The sequence below is a fragment of the Elgaria multicarinata genome, chromosome 2, assembly GCF_023053635.1.
Source record: "Elgaria multicarinata webbii isolate HBS135686 ecotype San Diego chromosome 2, rElgMul1.1.pri, whole genome shotgun sequence".
In the NCBI taxonomy this organism is placed as follows: Eukaryota; Metazoa; Chordata; class Lepidosauria; order Squamata; family Anguidae; genus Elgaria; species Elgaria multicarinata.
Window position 1 is genome coordinate 36,506,515 of NC_086172.1, and position 23,515 is coordinate 36,530,029.

Below are 23,515 nucleotides of genomic sequence, written 5' to 3' on the forward strand. Positions count from 1 at the left end.
TTTGTCAGACTTTAACAAAAATGAAGGAATGGAAGAATAGCACTTCAAGCTTAAGTATTTCTCCAAAGTGGTCAAATTATATCATTTTATAGAACAGAATAAGATGCAAAGTATTTTCCTTGTCCTTTTGTTGTGGCTCTTTATGCATGCTGAAGTGGAAGTTGTCCCTTGCTATGGAAATACAACCAAATATTTACACTATTTTGTTCAGTCTTTCAGTTTTGTGGGATTATTGCATTCTGACATTCCATCTAACCTCTGAATCTCACTTACAAGTATCCACCATCTAACTTTCTATGCTACCAAGCAGATACCCAAGATTAACCTTGCTGAGTTCTTTCATTTAAAAAAAAAAAAAGTTCCAAATTAGTAATCATCTATATTGTTCATTTTGGTTTTTTCACAAGTATTGTTTTGGGCCTTAAATAAAATATAATGTAATTTTCCGTTACTTAATGTGACCTATTTTTAGTTACACTGAAGATCTGATGGCAATTTTTCATTTTACTGCTCAAGTATAAGACGGCCATTCACATTTAATCATATCAACAGATTACCTCAATGAATACAAATGTGTTACATTATCTTTAAATAAATGAATATCAATATGTTCCAGGGTAACAAAGGTAATTGCATATTGATAACAGTTATTATCGTAAGTCATGGTTGCCGGCAGAAAATGCACTTGTATCTTCTTCTTTTTTTAATAAGGTGCAATAAGATGCTCTATTTGGAGATGATAGAAAAGCTATTCCCCATACATAATATAGCATCATTTTAATATAGCCGACAGACTCATGGAGTAGATAAAATGCAAAATATAAACTTGTGAATTGCAAGATTTTATACTCGCTTGAAACTGGGTTGGATATTACGAGGGCCTTAGCAAAGCTAATAAGAAGAGGAGTCATTATCAGAAGCAGGCTGCAGAAGTTTCCATTCCACTCAACCACCACAGCAGATAACAAGAACAAGCCCATTACCATGAATTGATACAAGATACTGCGGATTTGGTGTTGTACTTTATTGAAGTTTGCAAAGTAATCTGAAAGATACTAGTAGGGAAAAATTGTGTATTTTTTCTTTTTTGCTTAAATATTACACAGAGGGAGAATTTATTGTCTTGTCAGCAACAATAAAACTGCTGTATCTCTGCGCATTGAAAAAGCAGCACAATGAATCTCCCCAAGCATATCCGAGAATAATGGGGCATCAAAAGGAACATGGCTTTCCCTGATGCAGTGGGGCTTTCCTGCTACCCCTTCCCACTGTAACCTCTTCTGCCGGTCAAAAAGCCATTTTTAAGGTTTTGGGCACCCTGCGGAATGGCATGTGAATGATGCTAACTGGGAAGGCTGCAATTAAAGTAGATTGAGGAGAGGGTGAATTTGAATCAGCAAAAATGGGAGAGTTCTCCTTGGAAGTAACTCACACTATAAGCTCCATCACACCAGCGATTTATCGCACACTCGCCATGCCTGCTATGTGGTTTTGCAGCGTGGTCCTTACATGACATCATCTCTGTCCTACACTCATCTCACCCCTTCCCACCCCCACTGCATTTTATTTTGGTACAGGGAAAGTCTGGATTATTTTCCCCTCTCATTTTTTCCTTTGTTAGGGCCATGTGGTAATGGAGTCTTGCTGATGAAAGGGGAGAGTAGGGCTGTTCTCCTCCTCCAGCACATCTCGTAAGGACCTGTTAGTCAGTTGAATGGACTTTTTAGTGCTCCCCCCACCCATTGCCCACAGAAACAGAGCCCAGATGAAACCTTAAATCGGTAATAGCTAGGTAACAAAGCCAGAGTGAGGGTGGGGGAGAGCCCACGCTCATCAGAGTACCACAACCAATGAACTGGAGGAGGGTAGAGAAGGGGCGGGGTGGAGTGGAAGAGCAAACAACGAAAACCCACATGAAAGTTGGCTTGTGTGATGGAGCCCTTGACGCACTTATGAAACTGAGGTAAAAAAAACTCAAAGGTAAACCAGACGGGGGGGAAGAGGTGTGATGGAGCCCTAAGTTCAACAGGCTTAGTTCAAGTTAATGCACAGACTTGCATCTTTGGAATCCAGGATCTGATAGCTTTAAACTAACAAAAAAAGCCGTGGGGGGGGGGGCTTGCTAGACCTACCGGGTGTTCCGTGCTTGAGGAGGGGTGAAACCGGATTTTCCTGTTTAGGTGTGATGCCTCATGGTCCACACCTTGTGTGGATTATCCCGGTGTTGGAGGGGGGTGGTTGCGGGAGTTTGCTCCGGTTATGGTGCTGTCGGGTCGAGCACGGCATGCGCAGCCACACCGGCCTGATTTTGGGGGGGGGTTCGCCCGCCGCACGATTTGCGCAAGTGCGAAAAAGCGCAATCCGCGTAGAGAGGCGGCGGCGGTGGCTGAAGTGGCGCTGCTGCTGTTGTTCCATGCCGCCCCGCCCCCTCAGGCTGGGCACAGGGGAGCCAGTTGGGATTGGGGATGACCCACAGGGGGCGTGGCCAGCGGTGGCAGGAGGATGGGAACGAGTGGCATTGTTGTGCGGCAACACTGACAAGGCTGGGATGCTGTCATTTGCTTTCGGGGGTGATGACAGGCGTACTGTGATCCGAGGACAGCCGTCTGCATGGGCACTCTGCGCCTACATCTCCCATCACGCCCCTGAGTTTTGCCGGCGATGACCGGCCCTGTGCCCTTCCCCCCCCATCCCAATGTCCTTCGCACCACATGTGTTCAATAAAATGCATTCAAACTGCACGACGTCTAGTCTTCCTGAGTCTACCCCGAAGGGCAAACCCTGCTCATTGGCATCGTTAGCAGAAAGAAGCGGGGGCTCGTTAGTTTCCGCACCAGCGGAGGTGCGAAACCGGCGTCAGCAGCCTGCCACCGTCACTCCCCCCCCCCCCAGCAAATGCAGTCGGAAGGATAGGGGAGTGTATTGACACAGTGCAAAGGGGCCCCAGGGCACATGCCCACCCCTGGGCTGATGCTTCCCTGACCTTTCGCCTGCCACCGTGTGGCTGCTGGAAAATGGCCGCCCACCCTCGCTTGTTGCCCCCTTACAGCCAGCTGCCGCGTACCCACACCAATAGGCACACAGCCCTGTGTGCCTCTACTGTGCCCGTCATTCCCCGCTCGCCTTTACATCATCCGCGCAGCCTAAACCACCGGCATGAGGACGGTACCTGTGGCTGCCCCCCGCCCTCCGTGTCAGGTCACCAACTTCCCATTACAGTTGGATGCCCGCCTTCCCAAAAAGTGACCCACACAGAGGTATCGAGCTGCACATATCCCACACATCCACCACACACACACCCAACAGCTCGCCAGCCACTTTTCCGGTCCTCCGTTGGTGCGCAAAGCGGATCTGTTTGATTAAAAAAATAAGCCGCAGCGCCGCTGCCACAGCTGCAGACGGGGCGCAAATTATTATTATTATTATTATTTATTTATTTATTTATTTATATAGCGCCATCAATGTACATGGTGCTGTACAGAGTAAAACAATAAAATAGCAAGACCCTGCCACATAGGCTTACATTCTAATAAAATCATAATAAAACAATAAGGGGAATAGAATGCACCAAACAGGCACAGGGTAGAGTAAAACTAACAGTATAAAAGTCAGAACAAAATCAAGTTTTAAAAGCTTTAGGAAAAAGAAAAGTTTTTAGCTGAGCTTTAAAAGCTGCGATTGAACTTGTAGTTCTCAAATGTTCTGGAAGAGCGTTCCAGGCGTAAGGGGCAGCAGAAGAAAATGGACGAAGCCGAGCAAGGGAAGTAGAGACCCTTGGGCAGGCGAGATACATGGCATCAGAGGAGCGAAGAGCACGAGCGGGGCAATAGTGTGAGATGAGAGAGGAGAGATAGGAAGGAGCTAGACCGTGAAAAGCTTTGAAGGTCAACAGGAGAAGTTTATATTGGATTCTGAAGTGGATTGGAAGCCAATGAAGAGATTTCAGAAGTGGAGTAACATGGTCAGAGCGGCGAGCCAAGAAGATGATCTTAGCAGCAGAGTGGTGAACAGAAAGCAACGAAATGATGTGAGAAGAAGGAAGGCCAGTGAGAAGAAGGTTGCAGTAGTCCAACCGAGAAATAACCAATGCATGAACAAGAGTCTTGGCAGAAGAGACAGACAAAAATGATCGAATCCTGGCAATATTATACAGGAAAAAATGACAGGATTTAGCTACTGCCTCAATATGAGGAATAAAGGTCTGCATGTCCCAAAGCAGTCTTTCTTCCCCCACCTCCGCCCCCCCTACAACAGAGTAAAAAGCTCCACAGGTTGCATTGTCTACCTGGTGGTCAAGGTCGGAGAAGCAACTGTTTCCGTCGCTACTTCCTTTAAAAAAAAATATACACACACACACCGGGTTGTGCGATGGGGGTCTAGCCTTAGGACTGCTTCCGCCGCTTGCGTGGAGGTCCCAGAAATGGGCACTGCGCAGAGGCCAACGAACGATACGCCTCGGCCACCAAATGAGGGTGAGAGACGACCATCGACTTCCAGCCTGAAGTCTCCATGACGTCAGAAGCATGGTAGTTTATGAAGTCGACTGCCTGAGTTTTTAGTTGATCAGCGCTGTGTAGATCAGCCAAGATTAGGATCTCTGCTGCGTTTTCTACAGACAGGTTGCTGCACAGAGCATCCTCGCACATCACCTTCAAGTGTTCCAGAGCATACTTGTCAGCAGCTGCAAGCAAATCGTCAGCCATATTGTCAAGGTTAGGCGTGTAACCTTCCCCGTGTAAATGAAACACATCATTTCTTTAAAAACTTCAGGCTCCACGTCGTTGATTTCGACTCAATTCTTTTTACTCTCTTCCATCTCATGTTCAAACATAGCGCTGAAAACCGGAGACCGTGCTGCTAATATGGCTTTGTGAGCCTTGAACTCCTTTTTTATATATATATATATATATATAAATTTTTTATTTTCTACAATACTTAAACATACACCATTACAATTAAGAAAAAAAACCAACATACTACATAAATGTTGATTAACATTAATATCGTATCTATATAACATAATCAAACTTAACATATAAGTGCACCCCCACCCCTCGGGATCTCATTCCTGATTCCAAAATCTCATACTTTCTTCTGCTGGTGGTTTCCCACTTCCCTTAAAAAACACAAATATTAGGAACTGTTTCCAAATTCCTTCAAAATCATTTGTTTTAGCTATACCTCTTCTCAATTTAATATTACAAGTCAATTTATCATTAATAGCTATATCCCATACTTCTTTGTACCATTCTTCAATACAATAATCTCCTTGAATCTTCCAGTTCCTAGCTACAATCAATCTTGCTGCAGTCAGCAAATTCGTTATCAATTCCTTAATTTCTTTTTTACATTTTAAATCTTCAAATAGTGACAGTAATGCAACTTTTGGTTTTCGTTCTATCTTCATTCCCACAATTTCTTCAATCTCCAAAAACACCATCTTCCACAATTTTTGTACATATTTGCATTCCCACCACATATGTAAATATGTTCCTTTTCCCCCACATCCTCTCCAACAATTTGCTGAGTGCTGATTATTTATCTTATTTAATCTAACCGGGGTTAGGTACCACCTCCATATAATTTTAAAGTAATTCTCCTTTATTCTTACTGACATATTTCTCAACGCTCTTTGTTTCCATAGTCCCTCCTAGCTCTGTTGTCCTATTTGTACATTCAAGTCTGTCTCCCAGACCATTTTACCTGAACTATCCATCAACCCTTTCTCCACCAATATTCTATATATTTCACTCATTAACCCTTTTGATGTTGTTCTTTTACCCTTATCACTTTCTTTCTTAACTATTAATTCCTCAAACTTCGTCAATTCTCTACAATCTCCATTTTCTCTTACCCACTTTTTAGTCCACTGTTCTAATTGCCAATAATTTAACCAAGTTAATTTTTTATCTTTTAAAACCTCTTCCAAATCCTCTCTCGTATTCATTTCTCTTAACCATTTCCCTAATTTCATTTTATTTTTTTCTATTAAAACTTTACTTAATCTACTCTTTAATTCCTCCGGGAAATTCTTTAGCATTATTACCGGTGATAGAGGTGAGTTGCTCGGGAGCAACTCCCCTTTATATTTACTCCAAATTTCCCAGTGAAACCTCAAGAGCAGGTTACCTATACTTTCCACCCATTTTTTTTCTCTTCCCTAAAAAATACATTTTCCAAATTAATCTCTATATTACTTGTAGTTTTATCATCCATCCAATCTAATTCTCCTATTCCTATAATTGCCTCCACAATATGTCTTAACCTATTAGCTACGTAATATAGTTTAATATTTGGGAGACCCAATCCTCCCTTTTTTTGACTTAAATGCCATTTATTCTTATTTACCCTCGCTCTCTTATCTCCATTACAATAATTGTTTATGATATTTTGCCAACTTTTTATCTCTGATTCTGAAATTTTTATTGGTAACATCCTAAACACAAAATTAATCTTTGCTAAAATCTTCATTTTTATTAATGCTATTCTTCCAAACCAGGATAAATTTAATCTTTTATATTTTTCCAATTTTACCAAAATCTCTTTTTTTAAACTATTTAAATTCTCTTTCTCTAAACTCTCTAAATTTTGTGTAATTTTAATTCCCAAATATCTAATCTGTTCCTTAACTCTCATTTCTCTTCCCTTTTCTTCCCAATCCTTCTCTTCCTTTTTAGTATAATTGAATAACATCATCTCTGATTTGGACCAGTTTATTCTTAACCCAGTAATTTCCTCAAATTCTCTCAGTTTCTGTTTAATTCTTCCCATCTTTCCTATTGGATTTTTAATAGTTAGCAAGGTATCATCTGCAAACATGTGCAGTTTTATTTTTTTAATACCACCTATTTCTTCTATCTCCCCATCATCTCTTATTGCATTCACCAATAATTCCATAACCATTACAAACAGGACCGGCGAAAGTGGACATCCTTGTCTTGTCCCTCTGGCTAGTCGTATCTTATCCGTAACTCCATCATTCACTACCACTACGGCTGTATTTTGAGAGTACAACTGTTCTATTATAGCTTTAAATTTATTTCCAAATCCCATTTTATTTAAAACCATCTTTAAAGCTTGCCAGCTCACACAATCGAAAGCCTTAAAAATATCCAATGCCAAGCTTCCCGCTTTAATCTTAGACTTTTCTATCACCTGTATTGCATTTAAAACTCTTCCCACTAAGTTATGCATTTGTCTACCTGCTACAAATCCACATTGATCTTCCCCTATATATTCAGCTATAAATTTATTCAACCGCCTTGCTAAAATAGTTGAAACATTTTTAGCATCTTGATTTATTAATGAAATAGGTCTATATGAATCAGGGACAGTCAAATCTTTATCTGGTTTTGGAATTAAAATTATTAATGAATGTTCCCATGATTCTGGTGTCTTCTCTCCTTCCAATATGGAGTTGTACAGCTTCAATAATTTCGGTACTAAGAAGGTTTTTAAAAACCTTATAATATTCCGGTCCTAAACCATCTACCCCAGGTGATTTACCCATTTTCAAATTCTCAATTACTTCTTCAATTTCTCTTTGAGTTATTACCTTTTCCATTAACTCTTTATGTTCTATTTTAGTCCCTTCCTTATATACTTTTCTATATAAGCTTCCAACTTCTTTTTTTTAATATCCTTTCCCTTATATAATTCTTGATAAAATTCTTGAAATTTTTTTATTTTACCCTTCATTATGTGACAATAATTCCCTTGTTTATCTTTCAATATTCCTATCCCATTCCTAGCTTTTTCCTTTTGTGTGAGCCTGGCTAGCAATCTAGAATTTCTATTACTATTTTCAAAATACTCCCTTTTCATATAGATTATTTTTTTCTGAACTTCCTCTAAATTTAAATTCTCTTATTGTTTTTTCTTTGCTTGTATTTCTATTAATTTATGTTTATTTTTAAATTGCCAATAATCTTTCTCCAATTTCTTAATCTCTACCTCCAATTTTTCCTGTTCTGCAAACTGTTGCCTCCTTAAATTACACATTTCTCTAATACAAATCCCTCTTGCTACCGCCTTCATGGTATCCCAAACAACTGCCCTTGTCATTCCTCCCTTCTCATTAATTTCCCAAGTCTCTGACAGTTCCCTCTGCATTTTTTCTACCACTTTATTATACTTCAAAAATTTTGTATTTAATTTCCACCTAAACGCTTCTTTATAATTCTTTCTAACTGTAAACTCTAAACTTAGCAATGCATGATCTGTTACCTTTATTACCCCCGTTTCCATTTTACAAACCTTAGTTGCAAACTCTTTTGAAACAAATATATAATCTATCCTAGAGTATGTATGATAAACTGGCGAGTAATAAGAAAAGCCAGGATTCGCCCCACTAAGTAAACGCCAACAATCCACATAATCTTTTTCTTTTACTAATTTATTCAATATAGTAATATTATTTCTCTTTTCTGCATTAGTGGGGTTTGACCTGTCCAATCTATTATCCATTACCATATTAAAATCCCCAGCTAAAATAACATATCCCTCCTTAAACTCTTCTATTTCTTTAAATAATTCCATATAAAACTCTCTATGTCTCTCATTGGGGGCATAAACATTAACTAATGTATATGCTTTGCCTTCAGTTTGTCCCTTTATCATAAGATATCTACCATTATCATCCTTTTTTATATTTTCTAATATAAATCCGCTTTTTTTTTAGATCAAAATAGCCACTCCATTTTTTTTGATGTCCCCAATGACTTTTCATAATAAACTGACCATTTTGTGCGTATTTCATTTACTCCATCAAACCCCTGATGTGTTTCTTGCAGCATGATAATATCAGATCCTTCTCTATTTAACATTTGTTCAGTTCTCCTCCTTTTCACGACTGCCCCCAGACCTTTAACATTAAGCGTTGATACTTTAATTTTCTTATCCATATTTAACCCTTTGATACTCCTTCCGATCCCATGTGTTCTGCAACTCATAATCACATATATAAAAACACAAAACCCATAAACCCCCTTCAAATCCCTCCCCCCACCCATTCAAACCTCCCCACCTCCCCATCCCACCCCCCACCTCTTCCCACCCCCCAAGTCCCCGTAAGTCTACCACTCCGGCCATTATCTACCCTTAAGGGAGGGGGGGAGGCAGTGCTCCACCTGACCGGCAAGACCTCTATATTTTAACAAGTTTTATGTATTATTATCTCGTAGTCAATTTATCAAATTTATTACATCCCAGACGCCCCAGCTTCACTTCCATTCCCACCTGCAGCTTCCAGACTTGCATCCTTGAACAAACCCAAACTCTTCAGCAACTCCTTGCCCTGATCCAAAGAGGTTACTCTGTGCTGCCTCCCACCATGTGAAAATCTTTTTAAAAAAGGGTAACCCCAAGCATACTTTATTGCATTCTTTGTTAACGTTTCAGTTATTTGCTTAACGCTGCGTCTCCATTGGAGTGTTTGCTGACACAGATCATTGTAGATTTGCACTGCTCTGCCTTTGTATTTTATCATAGCCATAGACCTCAATTTCTTCATAACTTGCTCTTTTTTGTAGTAGCTGCCAAATTTCAATAGGATGTCTTTAGTTGCTCCTTTATAATTTGCTCCTCCCACTCTATGAATCCTATCCAGCTCACAGTCTTTTATTTCCAGATCAGGCATCATACCTTTAAACCACTTCAAATTTATTTTTCTCAAATCCTCTCCTGGTTCTTCAATAAAGTTTTAATTCATAGATTGGATCTTTGATCTTGATCTTGTAATTGGATCAGCTTTAATTCTTGGTCCTGGAACTTTACATTGCAGCTTTTTTCAAAGACATCCTGCCTTTTCTCCAATAATTTTACTTCAACTTCTAATGTCTTTATAGCTCTGTCATTCTGAGCAATCTTGTCAGCTTACACCTCCAGCCTCTTATCTGCTTTCTTTGAATGTTCATCCATCTTTTTAATCAGAGTTGCATTACTATCCAATATCAGGCTCTTAAGTTCCTCCATAGAGGCTGGCATCTTGCCAGCTTTCCCGGCCATCTTGTCACTCCCGTTCTCTCTCTCGCTCTCACTACTTTGTGTAACTTCTTCTGTACACACCTTTTCGAGACGGGCAAGAGTATAATTTGAGGGGCGTTTTCGGCGCTGCCAGATAACGTTTTCAACTTTTTTAAAAAAAAAAAATAATGTTCGGCATGGAGCTTATATCTATTGCTTAATGTCCTGAATAACAATCAACACAGTCTCTCTTTCCATGCATATAAACAGTTTTCCTCTCTCAATGCTTTCTGATGGGTGAATTTATTGCCAATTACTCATTCTTCTCAGATAAGGAGTAATGTTTCACCGTAATTAACTCAGCAGGCGATGGAAGAGATCCAACAATAATATCTTTACTTTCGATTTCAGTCTCAACACTCCGCCAAACTGATTTACAAGCCCGAAGAATGGGCTAATTTCCTCCCTCCTTATGCCGATTATGCTTTCCAAAAAAAACATCATCACCATCTGTTGAAAGTCATAAATATTTCCATTGATATTCATTAGAAACCCATGCCTTTTTAAATGAGATAATTGAATTCTCGGATGTCCCGTCCGGGAGCCTCCCAAGAAATCTTACCCTTTCATGGCCGTCAAGCTCCGCCCCCCATGAGCCTGGAACTCCTGGCCTGCCACACACAGGCAGCAGTCAGTGAAGCGCGAGTTTTCCCAGAGGCCTCCCAACTCATCAGCCAAGCGGCATTCGGGTACTTTCACCAAGTTCATGGAGTTTTGGCCGGAGATATTGACAGAGTCCTGTACTACACTGACCTCACAGAAGAGAGTGAGCTTGTCATCTGGAAGGAGTCCATTGGCCTCATCCAAGAGAAAATCTCTTCTAATAAGCTTCTTGAATCCCCAGTCTTTGCCTTGCACAAACCGATAGGCTCGCTGGCTCTCCATTGCTTTTGTTTCTTCGCCTTTGGCATTCAGGATGGAGAACTTGAATTTGGCTCGGACTTCACTCTTCAGACAACTGACCAGTAACAGATAGAGTGAAAGATAATCTTTACTCTTTTCATCCAAGCCCTTTGGGCTCACATGCAAACACCATTTCAATTTGTCATTTGCTCCCGAAGAAAATGTTGAACTTTTGATGACCTCGCCCATTTCCTCCCGGCAAAAGCTGAAATTGTTGATGGTCCACATGTAGGAAAATTTGACCACTTTAATTTGAGTGTAACACCAGCTCACTGCAACAGGTCCACTTGACATCTCTGCCGGAGGAGGAGAACTCGGTACCCTTGACATCGCCCTCGCCGGAAACTGCGCTGACCTCATTTCGTCCCACACCTCCACCTCCCGTATCCAAATTAGTACGTGCCGACAGAAAAAGCTGCACTTAAAGCCATTTCATAAAACACAGGAAAACAGAGGTTTCACCACAGGATGAACACGGATCCCGGTGAACGTCATGTGGATCTGTAAAGCCGACGACGGTATGTAACGCATGCTACAGCCCTGTCTAGCAACGGCCTGTGTGTGTGTGTGTGTGAGAGAGAGAGAGAGAGAGAGAGAGGGCTTTTTCATTTTGCATCACTAAACATGAAAAAATGATTTGTCAAAATAACCTTCAAATGCTCATTCTTTCCATCTTTTACTCATTTCGTGTTGTCAGCACTCTCATAATGCCTTTTTTCAATACATCTTCCCATCCTTCACTTCTAATAAATAGGTATCTATAGTGATAATTAGCTGTTCTGGGTTTTTGTGTGTGTTTTATGGTAGTGTCACTTTTCTGCATGAATGCTCTTTGTCCAAATTGCACTTGATGTTTGCAAATATTCCAGCTGTAATTAGGACTGAAAATGCTTCATCCATTTTTCAGTATCTGTGTTTCCAACAGCTGCTTAAAACAATTGTATGCAATAAATACATGTAAACAAAATGGATAAATAGTCTATGTGGAATCAGTTATGGAATAATGTGACTAACATCTGAGACAATCAGAATTTGTATTAATAATTTCTTTTTCACTCTTCGGTGTATAAAGTGCTTTAAGCTTGTTCTCGATTTTGTTCGCACAACAAACCTGTGAGGTAGATTAGGCTACATAATGCTTGTCCCATGTTAGTGATATTTTACGTCATGCATCAATACAAAGATTAATTTCTCTACCAGCCAGCTATAGCCCTAATTTTTAAAAATCACTTCCTTGCCCTTTTTTCAGGTTACATAACTACTGGGTAAATGGACTATGAGTGCTTCTAGATAAGGCTTTTATCATGCAATTACCCTGCTTCAAACATGGGATTTTAAGGGGGTCCAGAGGACACTTCCATTTGTAACCCTTCCATGTTTTCCCATTGCTTCTTCCATAGTTTTCCTTTCCCAGAAAATTCATTAAGGCAAGAAAAATGGAATGATGTCTTTTGATGCTAGAAGCCATCTGTCTGGAAGAATGCTATTTAGGAATAACTGGTAGGTGAGTAGTTTATGGCTGATTTTTGTCCCTGCCCTAATCTTAATGAGCACAGGAGGGAAGCACATTGCTCTCATTCTCTGCAGTATGATGAAATCGGCTCTGCTCTGTCAGATAAACGATGTAGCCAGTCGTCCCTAAAACCCAGGTTTTCAGTGCCAGGAAAAACATACTGTGGGGATGGGGTATAACCAACATCAATGAGAGAGGCTTGTTACCTGCCCCTCTCCAGGCTCCCCCTGCTACGTTGTATGAATGGGATTGGGATGGAACTAATGCAGCAGACCTCTGTTTTTATGAAGTGGAGATGTGCAGCTGTGCAACAGCAAAGTAAAGAATAAAAGCTCCCTCCAGAAATGCGCCATTTCAGTTAGGGATTGGGGTAAACTAATGCAGGATCAGAAAAGCTAAATAACAGAAAGGGCTAGCAAAAGGAGTGATGGGGGCAAGGCGAAGGGGCAGGCCCACCCCTTGAGAGCATCCCACCACCCCAATTTTGCCCCATTCCTGAAAACTGTCACTGAGTTATAGCTTCCTACCCTATTTACTCCAAACATCAGAGAAGCTAAGCCCACAGCTAGACCTAAGGTTTATCCTGGGATCATCCAGGGTTCACCCCTGCCTGATCACTGGATCCCCTGTGTGTCACCTAGATGAACAGGTTTGACCCCTGGATCATCCAGGGATAAACCTTAGGTCTAGCTATGGCCTAAATAACACATCAGAGAAGCTAAATAACACACCGTCAGAGAAGTGAACTAGCACAGTATCAGCGAAGCTAATTAACGAAACAACAGAGAAGCGAATTAAGGCAGCAATAACAAAGTGCCTATTTACGGCTCTCAATGGAATGGACTAGGAAAAGGAGTGATTGGGGGAGGGGCAGCCCATCCCCTTGACCACATCATGACCAGGTCACAGGTATAGCCAGGATTTAATACAGAGTTCTTTCCATCCTATCATAAGGCCTCCTGAATTAAATGCATTTGGATGTTTCAGTTAAGGAAGATGAAGAGCAAGTCATACTACAGATGTTACATCAATTACAATTAAATCTCCTTCTCAGAGATGGTGGCTAAGAAAATAGTGGAGTAAAGAAAAAAATTAAACACTAGTATTTATGTAGCTTACTATGGTAGCCTAGATTAGGAATGTGAAGATCACCTCTTTCTCTCTCCCTCACCATGTGAGAAATGTTGCAATTTTGCTCCCATCAAAATTCCTCTGACATTTATCCCAAGCAGGGCCTTCCAAATTCACCTTAAAAAACACACATTTTCAGTGGCATTTCTACTACCACGTCCTATCAGTTTTGTCCAACACATGGTACTGTTTCTTCACCAGTCCCAGACTTCCAACTGAACCTCCAAGGGCTAGTGAGAGGTAGATGATGCCAACATGATGCCCTCCAGATGTCTTGGACTTCAACTCCCATCATTCCCAGCCAGAGTGACCAATAGTCAGGAATAATGTTTGCACACTATGGACCCATGACTTGGGAATACACAATCATGGTGCATTAATGTTGCACATACATTCATGAGGCTGAGTCCATGGAACTTCAGATGGGTATGGAAGTTTTTTAATTAATGTGCCCAGCATCATATGAGCAGGATTTCATATTACAGAAATTGTATTCAGTTTTCAACAAAATAACACTAAATCCGTTGCTTAGGCCCAAAATGGAGAGAAAAAGAATGTTTCCCTTATTTAATACTTCTTTTTAAAAAGAAAGAAAAAGATATGGTTAATCTAAGTAATAACTTAAATGTGGAGCTAAAAAAAACACCCTTAGAGCTCTTCATATAGTGTGTGGATATAACAGTCTGAATATATCCATACATAATTAGACAGGTGTATAAAGACAGGCAGGAGTCTTCATCTCATGATTAACAAGAAATGAGCTGTGGTGTATTTATTTTTTTAAAAGAAAGTAAAACGTCTTAAATACAAGAATGCATTTGCAGTCATTTAAGTCACCTGGTTCTAAATCCAAAACCTTTGATCATATTTAATCCTGTTGAAAGGCTGAATTGTAATCAGCCTAAAATCCATTATACTGTGTGGCTGTAGCAGCAGTGCATGACAGAATGCTATTTTCCATTAGTTCATTGTTGCTGGAAATACAAATGTTTGATATGCTTAATAGCCACACATACACACACACACACAGAGAGAGAATGTTACCTTATTTTAGGATTGGCCACTTATGAGAATTTTTGCTTGTTCCTAATAACAATAACAACAACAACAACAACAACTACAACAATAATGCTTCAAGAACCATGATTTTAACATTGACCCATTTGCAACATCAGCAAAGTTGAATCATCAGAACATCATTCCAAATTACATCTTTTTAGTAATAGCAACTGCACGTCCCCTCTGTCTGATGAAAATGGATGTTTACAGGGTCTTTTGAATTGGGATTGATTTTCTTAATAGTTTTTATTGAGCTATGAAGAATTTCTTTCCAATATCACAATGCCTGTAAGAGTTATACAAAGGAACACTAAAAGTGGGTGTTGTTGTTTTGTTGCTATTGGTTTTTGAAGGGCTCACTCAGGCTAAGCAGTTTTGCATGGCTGCTGAGACTGACTCTCCAAATGGTGTTGTTGGTTGATATGCATTATCAAGAAATACATCAGCAAGGGGTCAAGGAGCTACAGAATTGTACTTGAAGGAGAAATGTTGAGTTCTGGTGTCATATCTACCATAGTGGTACCTTGCTTAATCCAAATGAGGCAGAGTTGCTGTTGGTCAGTAGGAGAGCTGAACCAGGTATCTCTTTTATGGATGCATTGTACTCCTTTGAAAGGCTGAGTCTACAGCTTGGCAGTGTTTCTGGACCTGGCCTCTCAGGTGATGATATGGATAGGAGTGCATTTGCACAGCTTAGGATGGCGCACCAGCTACATCCTTCCTGGATAAAGCAGATCTGGCCAATGTCAGATTTACCCTCCATCACATTTGCCCTGGTCGCATCCAGATTAGATTACTGAAAAATGCTCTGCATGGGACTGCATGGGAAAAGTGTTCCAGAGCTTCAGCTGCAGGAAAATGCAGTAGCCAGATCTATTTCTATTTGTTAATATTATATATATATATATATATATATATATATATATATATATATATATATACACACACACACACACACACACACACACACACACACACACACTGATCATTAATTCCTTTCTGGGCACAATTCCAAGTGCCTCCTCCTATTTATTTATTTATTTATTTATTACATTTTTATACCTCCCAATAGCTGAAGCTCCTCCTATACGATCCTGTCTGCCCACTGCATTCAATATCAAAAGCTATGCCATGTGTCCCACCACTTTCAGAAGCATGATTGGTTGGATAAATGTCAGGTGAGATGCTAAGACCTTTTTATTTTAACATGCCATGCTGGTGAGGATTAAGGGAGGGTGAAGTCCAACTGATCTGGAAATAACCACATTGGGGAAGGCTGCTTTAAACCTTAAACACATGCTAATTGGCTGTCAATTAGTTTCCGGGCGAAGTATAAAATGTTGGTTATCACCTTTAAAGCCCTACATGGTTTGGGTCCAGACTACCTGCGGGATCGCCTTCTCCCATACAATCCGCCCCGCACACTCAGGTCCTCTGGGAAGAATTTACTCCAGCCAACAAAAACGAGGCTGAAAACTATTACCCAGAGGACCTTTTCTTCTGCCGCTCCCAGTGTGTGGAATGGCTTGCCAGGAGAGATTCATCAACTTAACAGTCTTCCAGAATTTAAGAAAGTTGTAAAGACTGATCTCTTCCGGCAGGTCTACCCAGAATTTTAAGATGCCTTTTTTAATGGTGTGCTGCTTTTAATGATGCACTGGTTTTAAACATTTGAATTAGTTGTATGTATTTTATGGTGTTTTTATTTGTGTTGTACCGTGCCTCGATCCAGAGGGAGAGGCTAGTAACAAATATATTATTATTATTATTATTATTATTATTATTATTATTATTATTAAGTACCTTCACACCCTCACACTTCCAATACATCTGGGGGACTTCAGGGTGGGGATGGCTGCTCTAAGTCCATTGTTATCCTTGGTACTTTCAAACACCCCTGTCTTGATCATGAATGGGGGGCCCTGGAGCATAATGGAGACTTGAGAATAGCTTGGTCAGGCAGGTAGAATCAGCTTTAAAAAACACCAAAAAAAATTGTAGAAACATTCATTTTTACATCACATCCAACACATTGTCTGCAGAGCCACTGTGAAGAAGAGAAACTATCAAAACTGATATGACAGCAAAGAAACGTAACGAAGGCCAAAACAGACATTATTTTAAATGTATATCTAGCACCTATGCCCTCTTTTCATTTTTGTATTCTAGTGTAGGCACAAAGCCCCTGATCCAGATCTCAAATGCCCTGCTACCCCCTATGCTATGGTCCCAATCCAGATCAGGGGCTCTGCACCTGAAAGTTCTCGTGCTGAATATGAGTGTGTGTGTGTGTGTGTGCGCGCAGCGCGCACGTGCGCACGTGCGCGTATGTAAATGAAGTAAAAAAGATGTTGCATTGCCCTGGATCCTAAAGAAACAACTAATCAACACAGTCTGGTAATTATGCACTTTTTCTCTGTTTCCATCATCATAAAGCCAACTGGGTTGCTCATTTGTTCAGTATGCATCCTCCCGTTTCCCACAACTATATCTGGAAAGGCAGATGAAAAATGCCTATTATCTTTTGTGTGCCAAAATTATACCACTGCCATAATGGAATAATCTGTTCTGCTTTCCACCAACTTTTTTCTAATACAAATGTAAGTGCTGAGAGAGAAGTTTCTGTTGCTCTGATGTTGAAAATCAGCACAGCCACAGAGAAGGAAGAAGTTGGGGGGGGGGAGCAGAGTTGCACAGAGTCCAAGGGCAGGAGGAAGGGGGGAGCCCAAAGACAGGGGGACTGAGAAGCAGGGCAGCTGTTGTGGGCGAGGAAGCTTTGGCGTTACACCCCACAAGTCAGTTCCCTAATATATGTCTAGAATTTGAAAGTCTATTGTGTTTAGAATATTGACCTGAGTGGGTGGAGATTGAATATCTTAGGAAGGGGGAGGAGGATATATAAGGGAATGACTGAGGTGATAAGGGGGGGCGTGTTTTTAAAATACTTTGGTTCAAGGGGAGAATTGGAGGATCAGGGTAAAGAGGGTTGTCTTTTGAGTGTAGTGTGCAGATAGTCAGTTGGTGTATATTAAACAATCCTGAACATAAAGAAAGTTCAAGAGTGAAGGTGTGAGAGAAAGGAAAGCGTGTATGAGAAGAGAGAAAGGATTGGATGAGAGGTTTTAACAAGGGTCTGAAAAGTTTTATTATGAATCAAAGTTTGTGAACATTGAAATAATTTTTTATTTAGTTTGTTTTACTACCACAAAAACTCCACGTGTCTCCTTGGCATTTATCATCTGCAGTTATATACATATAACACCCGTTCTGACAATTCACAGTGCATTATTTTATTCCTGAAATTATTGCTGTTTAACCCCTTTCTCCACATAGAAAGGTGATGTTTGTCCCTCACCTCAGGCTCATAAAGTGGTGGCACTTAGCTTGAGCAGGGAGTGTCCGCGGACAGGCCTGTTGTAAAGAGCCTGTGTTGTAACAGAAGCCAAGAGCACAAGAAAAGGGAGTGGAGGGAAACCTGGAACAAGGCCTAGGGCCAGAGGAGTGATTGCTAGGAGCAGGTGCAGAGAGAGGAGTTTCTGACAGGGCCGGATTAGGCCACCTCCGGAGGTGGATGCTGGGGCAGAGGGGAGGAGGCAGCTACAAGGTGTTGCAGGACAGAGCTGCTTGTGCCACGTGGGCTGTCCTATGCCTCCTAAGCTAGCCTGCTGTTCTCAGGTGTACTGGAGGACACTGGTGTCTTGTCATGAGTGAGGAAGTAATGCTCAATTGCCAGCCTGGTTGGCTTCTATATGAACAATTGACCGGGGGTGGGGGTGGGGGATGTGTTCTTGTCCTTCACCTCAGGCAGTAAAATATATGGCACCAGTCCTAAGTTACAAAAACACTGTCTAACATGGCATTGCAATCAGGATGGAGATATATGGATGTTCTTATTGATATCTTAAAGCTTTTAATGTATTGTTAAATTTGATTATATTAAAAAAAATAACATGGTATTTGAACAGATAATCATTCCCCACCTACACCAAAGATAAAAATAATAATCTCACTCTGCCATAGTATGATCTTTGTGGCCAGCTGCATGGCTCACAAAACTGGCTTCAGCTTCCAGCGAAGTGTCTCAGCAGGTTAGGCACGCATTGGCTCCACATTCAGCTGGAGCAACCAGCCACCTCAGATAGGAATGACCTCAGCCTGTTAACAGGCAGGGCCCTGACCTTACAGGCCTTAGAGGACTTGAGGAACATTCTGAGGCGATGGAACAGCATTCACATATCAGGTCCGAGCTGTTGGGCATGGAAGGCCAACCGTGAATTGCAGAGTGCCACACTCGGGGGCTGGATGGATATCTGCCCCATCTTGGCATCAAGTTGAGATGGAGCACGTATACCAGCCTGACAATATCCATTTGTCTGATGAGGCCGATGCTATTTTTCTTAGAGATCTGCCTTCAGAATTACATCCTGAACCTCACGGTGTTCCTTTGCTGTGGCAGAATAATGCAGAATGGAAGGGCAGTAGGTGACCGGCACCTTAGGGCTGTGGGACTCTAGGGCAAGGCATTTTGCTACCTGAGGCAGAGAACAAGATGGCGCTGCTTCCCAATGTATGTACAGAAGCTGACTGGACTGGCAGTTGAAGTGTTCTTCAGCACTAGTGATGGGACTGCATGTTCCACCACATGTGGAGACAGCAGGCTAGCTTAGAGAGCACAAGGTAGGCTGTGTGCCACACCACAGTCTTCTGCAACATCTTGCTGTCACCTCCCAGCATGTGCCGCCTGAAATGACTGCTCTAGGGACAAGGAAAGGGCCCTCTATGGGGCTTAATCGGATTACATATATAAAACTTTAGAGATCTGTGACAACCACCCTCTCCAACAAAAGGTGTGGCCTGAGGAAATGAAGCTGATAATACACTGGCTTCAAACTGGGACAAGTCAGATTCGCCCGGGTAAGAGGAATGGAAAGAAGAGGAACTCTTGCCTCAGTCAGATCCCCCACAAGGAATATTTTGCTCCAGATTTCTTGTCTAAATTAATAAACTGTGGCCCTTAGTCTCCCAACACCTGAGTCTTACCACTAGTGTGTACTCAAATGAAGTCTTGCTATGTTCTGTTTATGCTACATCCACTCAAAATAACAATTATGGAGATCATCCTAGCAGTGGTGGAAGAGGAGGAGAAAGAGGAGGGAAGGGATGTAATTAAAATATTAAGAATGGGGGGGGTCGTTTTCAGCCCAACAAAAGTGATAGGCGAGAGAGCATTTCATGTTCATTAAACAACAACAACAAAACCCCCAATTTGGAGCAGATGTCGCTAAGCACTTTTTCATGCAGAGAATTATAATTATAATGACATAAAGTAGCTTTACTAAATGAGGTTGCAAAGGTTAAAATAAGTGCTGGATCAGCAAATGAAGATCACAATGTAGGATAACAATAGATCATGGAAATGGGCAGGGGGGGGTTGGAATTGCAGGGATGTGTAACAAAGAGACCTAATAGAAATATCTATCAAGAATTCTGGCCAATATTTTTTATTACAGCCAGGATTCAGTGAGCTTTGTGCACACTTTTGTTATCAGAGGTTGCCGACTTCTTACAGCAAAAATATTGTTCCCTTGGTCACAAGATAGAAGCAAGGCTAGCAGAATCAGGACAGAACTTGGCTTATTAGGAACACAGCCAGAATTTAACTATTACTTTAAATCCATATGTGCTGGCTCCCAAAAACTGGGATTTGGAGCATTTTAAAAAGGAAACTCATAATGTCAAAGTCACGAATATTAGAAAAGTTCATAACAAAACTGAATCACCTATCTAAGCCAATCATCCACTAAGATAATTATAAATCATTACTCTGAATTTTAAATCAGGACTGCAGAACTCCTTTCAGCCTAAAGGTCAAATTCCATTTCAGAGAAGCTTTTGGGGCCACACACCAATGCTAAAAATACCAGCATATTTTAGCTTAAAGCTCTTACTGGCAGTCACTAAGGAGGTGTCTATAAAACCTGTTTACCCCGTTGTGGCTGCAGAATGGTGCTGCGTTGTTTATATGACACAGCTGCCAACTCACACCATGTCGGGCTTTTACCCCCAAACTATGCTTTTTCACGGTGTGCTTTTAGCACAATTATTTTGTTGCTCTGAGGTCACCATGTTGTTTCTCCGTCTGATGGTGGTGGCCTCGGTTCAGGTTAAGCCCAGTGGGCGTTGCTGGGGACAGATCCAAACCTAATTGTGATTTCCCATCCACCCACCATCCAGGATACGCACAGGAACACAGGGTGGGTTTGATGAGCCGAATGGCTGTGCTAGCTCTGTGACTTTCCGGCTGGTTAGCCTGTGGTTCTGCTTCACAGCAGTGATGCTGCAGCATCTTGAGGGGCGTCGGCTACAAAGCGGTGTTGCAGAGACACCCCTAAGCTTTCCACCTTTTTCGAATTGGCGGGGAGGAACAAAAGCTGGGAAGCTGCCAAATGTGAGACCCGAAGAAGGGACAATGGCCACCTGGGGATGCTCAGATGGCTGGATTTGGCTCCTGCACCTATGCTACAAATCATCACTCCAGGGGGGTTATACAACACAGCAGCTACTTCAAAGTCACCGCAGGGCTTCCCTACAAAGCTCCGCATTTACCCCAACTTTTTAGGCTGGAGCGAGTCGAACTCGGCCCTTCCACCATCTGACCTCTCTCCATCATCGAGGCGGAGGCGTTCCTGGGCATTTCCTGATTGGTGCCAGAAGCCCAAGAAGATGGCAGGGGGCAGGGCAGGGAGCATTGCCTCCATGCCAGTGCTTTCTGGTTCTTCGTTTAGGTAAATAGATGGTTAATAGATTACCGAAACATTTGTAAATGCTGATAATGGTTCAGTTTCAAAGAAGTCAATAAAACCTCTTCCCTCTCCTTAGAGTTGTTCTCTTTCTATTAGGGTGGGGTGGGGGGAACCCTGGCCATTTGAAGATAGTTGCTTTTAAGTGTATTAAAACCTCTATTACATTTAATCCGTACATTGTTCAATTATTTTTGATTATCGAACCTTGTATGGACAAGGTTATTTGCGATTGTGACATACGCATGTGTTTCCTGGAAGAAATGAGGTATTAGTATAAAATGTCTCCTACTGTCAGTACCAGGTGGCTTTTGACCGCTGGCGCATTCCCCCCATATTCCGCACCTTTATCGCGGCCAGCGATTGAAAAATGTCAAAGCTTTGCACAAACACACCAACAAGCAAAAAATAAGGCAACCTCTCACCTCTGTAATAATGTTCAATTTATGCCTTGAAATCAAGATGGATCATAAATATGAACACCTCATCTTACCCCTTTACCACACAGGACTGAAACTTCAGAACTGCATGCATGGATTCTTCCTAGGCAAAACCTCCACAAACAGACCAGTAAAACATCAGTGAATATTTTAAAAAAACAAAACCTCACAAATACTGAAAATATCTAAATCTCTCAAAATACATAAACAACACTCTGAAAACTGTGAAGAAAAACCAGAATAGTCAAGATGTTCCCTATAAGACAACTCTAAGCACAGGATGTTATAGTTCGTGGATGTACTTCCCCACTCAGTGGCCAGAATCACATGATCATCATATGAAAAATAAGCTATGGCGACTTAATTCCTCTGCCGTGTGCACAGGTCACATGCAGGGGGATTTGCATAATTACCCTGGCTGATGTAGCTTGCCATGTCATGTGAACCAGGTAAGAGTGGCTTGTTGCCATAGTTAACAAGCCACCCAGAATACATGGGCTGTTTTAGGGTCCTGGGGTGGCTTGTTAACCATGGAAACAAGCTACTTTTGCAGAGTTTGCACGGCAAGGAAAATTATGCAAAGGTGACCAGAACACATGGTGTGGGAATCTACACTACTTTATAACGGTACATTTGGCTCTGATGACGTCAGTGGTCACATGACTCGTTGCTTATTACATTGTACAGTTAACTTATGTTACGTTGTACCTTTCCATTGTTACCCTTCTGCAGCGTTGTTCAGGTTTCAATGTGCTCTCTTCTTTCGCTATTTTCCCTGTCGCATTCTACATCCAATGCCACCTGATCCTCCACTCCCCTGTCAGGTTTTCGTGTTAACCTTAACAGTAATTAATGTCAGATAATTGGCAGAGACTTGCAAGCTCAGAACACCTGTTGGTGATTGAGTGAAGTAAGTAAAAGGCTCGCTCTTTCACAGCAGTGTGTGGTGTAAGCTGTTGCCGGGGAAAAGAGTATGCTGTTTTGATGTAAAGAGAACTTTTGCCAAGAAGAACCGTAAAGCTGTTATGCTTGCTATGATTTATGGTGAGACAATTACTTTGTTATCAGTTGATGGTTGTTTTGTTTTGAAAGACTTCTCTAAAATAAAGCACTAAAGATTCAAAGCTCATGCTTGTGTTTATCTGCATGGAGGAATTTGTACAACACTACTTATTTCCCCCAACATCCCCTTCCTGTTTTAGACAACTTCCTCTCCGTGCCAGCAGCAACCGTTTCTTTTCCTCGTGACTTGCAGCAAACTGCTACAGTAAGGCTCTGGAGAGATGACCCCCATGCTCCTCCATGCTTTTGTAGAAGAAAGTTTTTACACACTTAAATTTTGTTCGTGCTTGAAGAGCGGTATGTTTGTAACCATTTTTACGCAACTGCACTACTGCCTCTTTAAAAATATTAATTGTTCTTAAAGAGGAGCTATGCATTAATCTCTTGGCCTCTCCACTCTCTTTGAAGTATTTTAGAAGTAAACGTACCTCACCATCCTGCCAGAATCCAACATGTCTGGCTGACATTTTTAAGAAAATCAAGAAAAAAAATTCTCTAAATAAATCACATATGCGCATGTGCACATCTTTCATTACGTTTATAATAACAAGTATTAACATATGTGCATATGCGCGTACATTATT

At 41.3% G+C, this 23,515-nt stretch overlaps 1 protein-coding gene and 1 pseudogene across 1 annotated transcript in view; both read right to left on the reverse strand.

Annotated features, from left to right (window-relative positions):
- Positions 1-23,515, reverse strand: part of NUP35 (nucleoporin 35) — a 408,778-nt gene that overhangs the window by 254,518 nt on the left and 130,745 nt on the right. The gene's annotated exons all lie outside the window — the stretch shown is intronic.
- On the reverse strand, positions 4,249-11,256 carry LOC134393545 (speckle-type POZ protein-like; annotated as a pseudogene).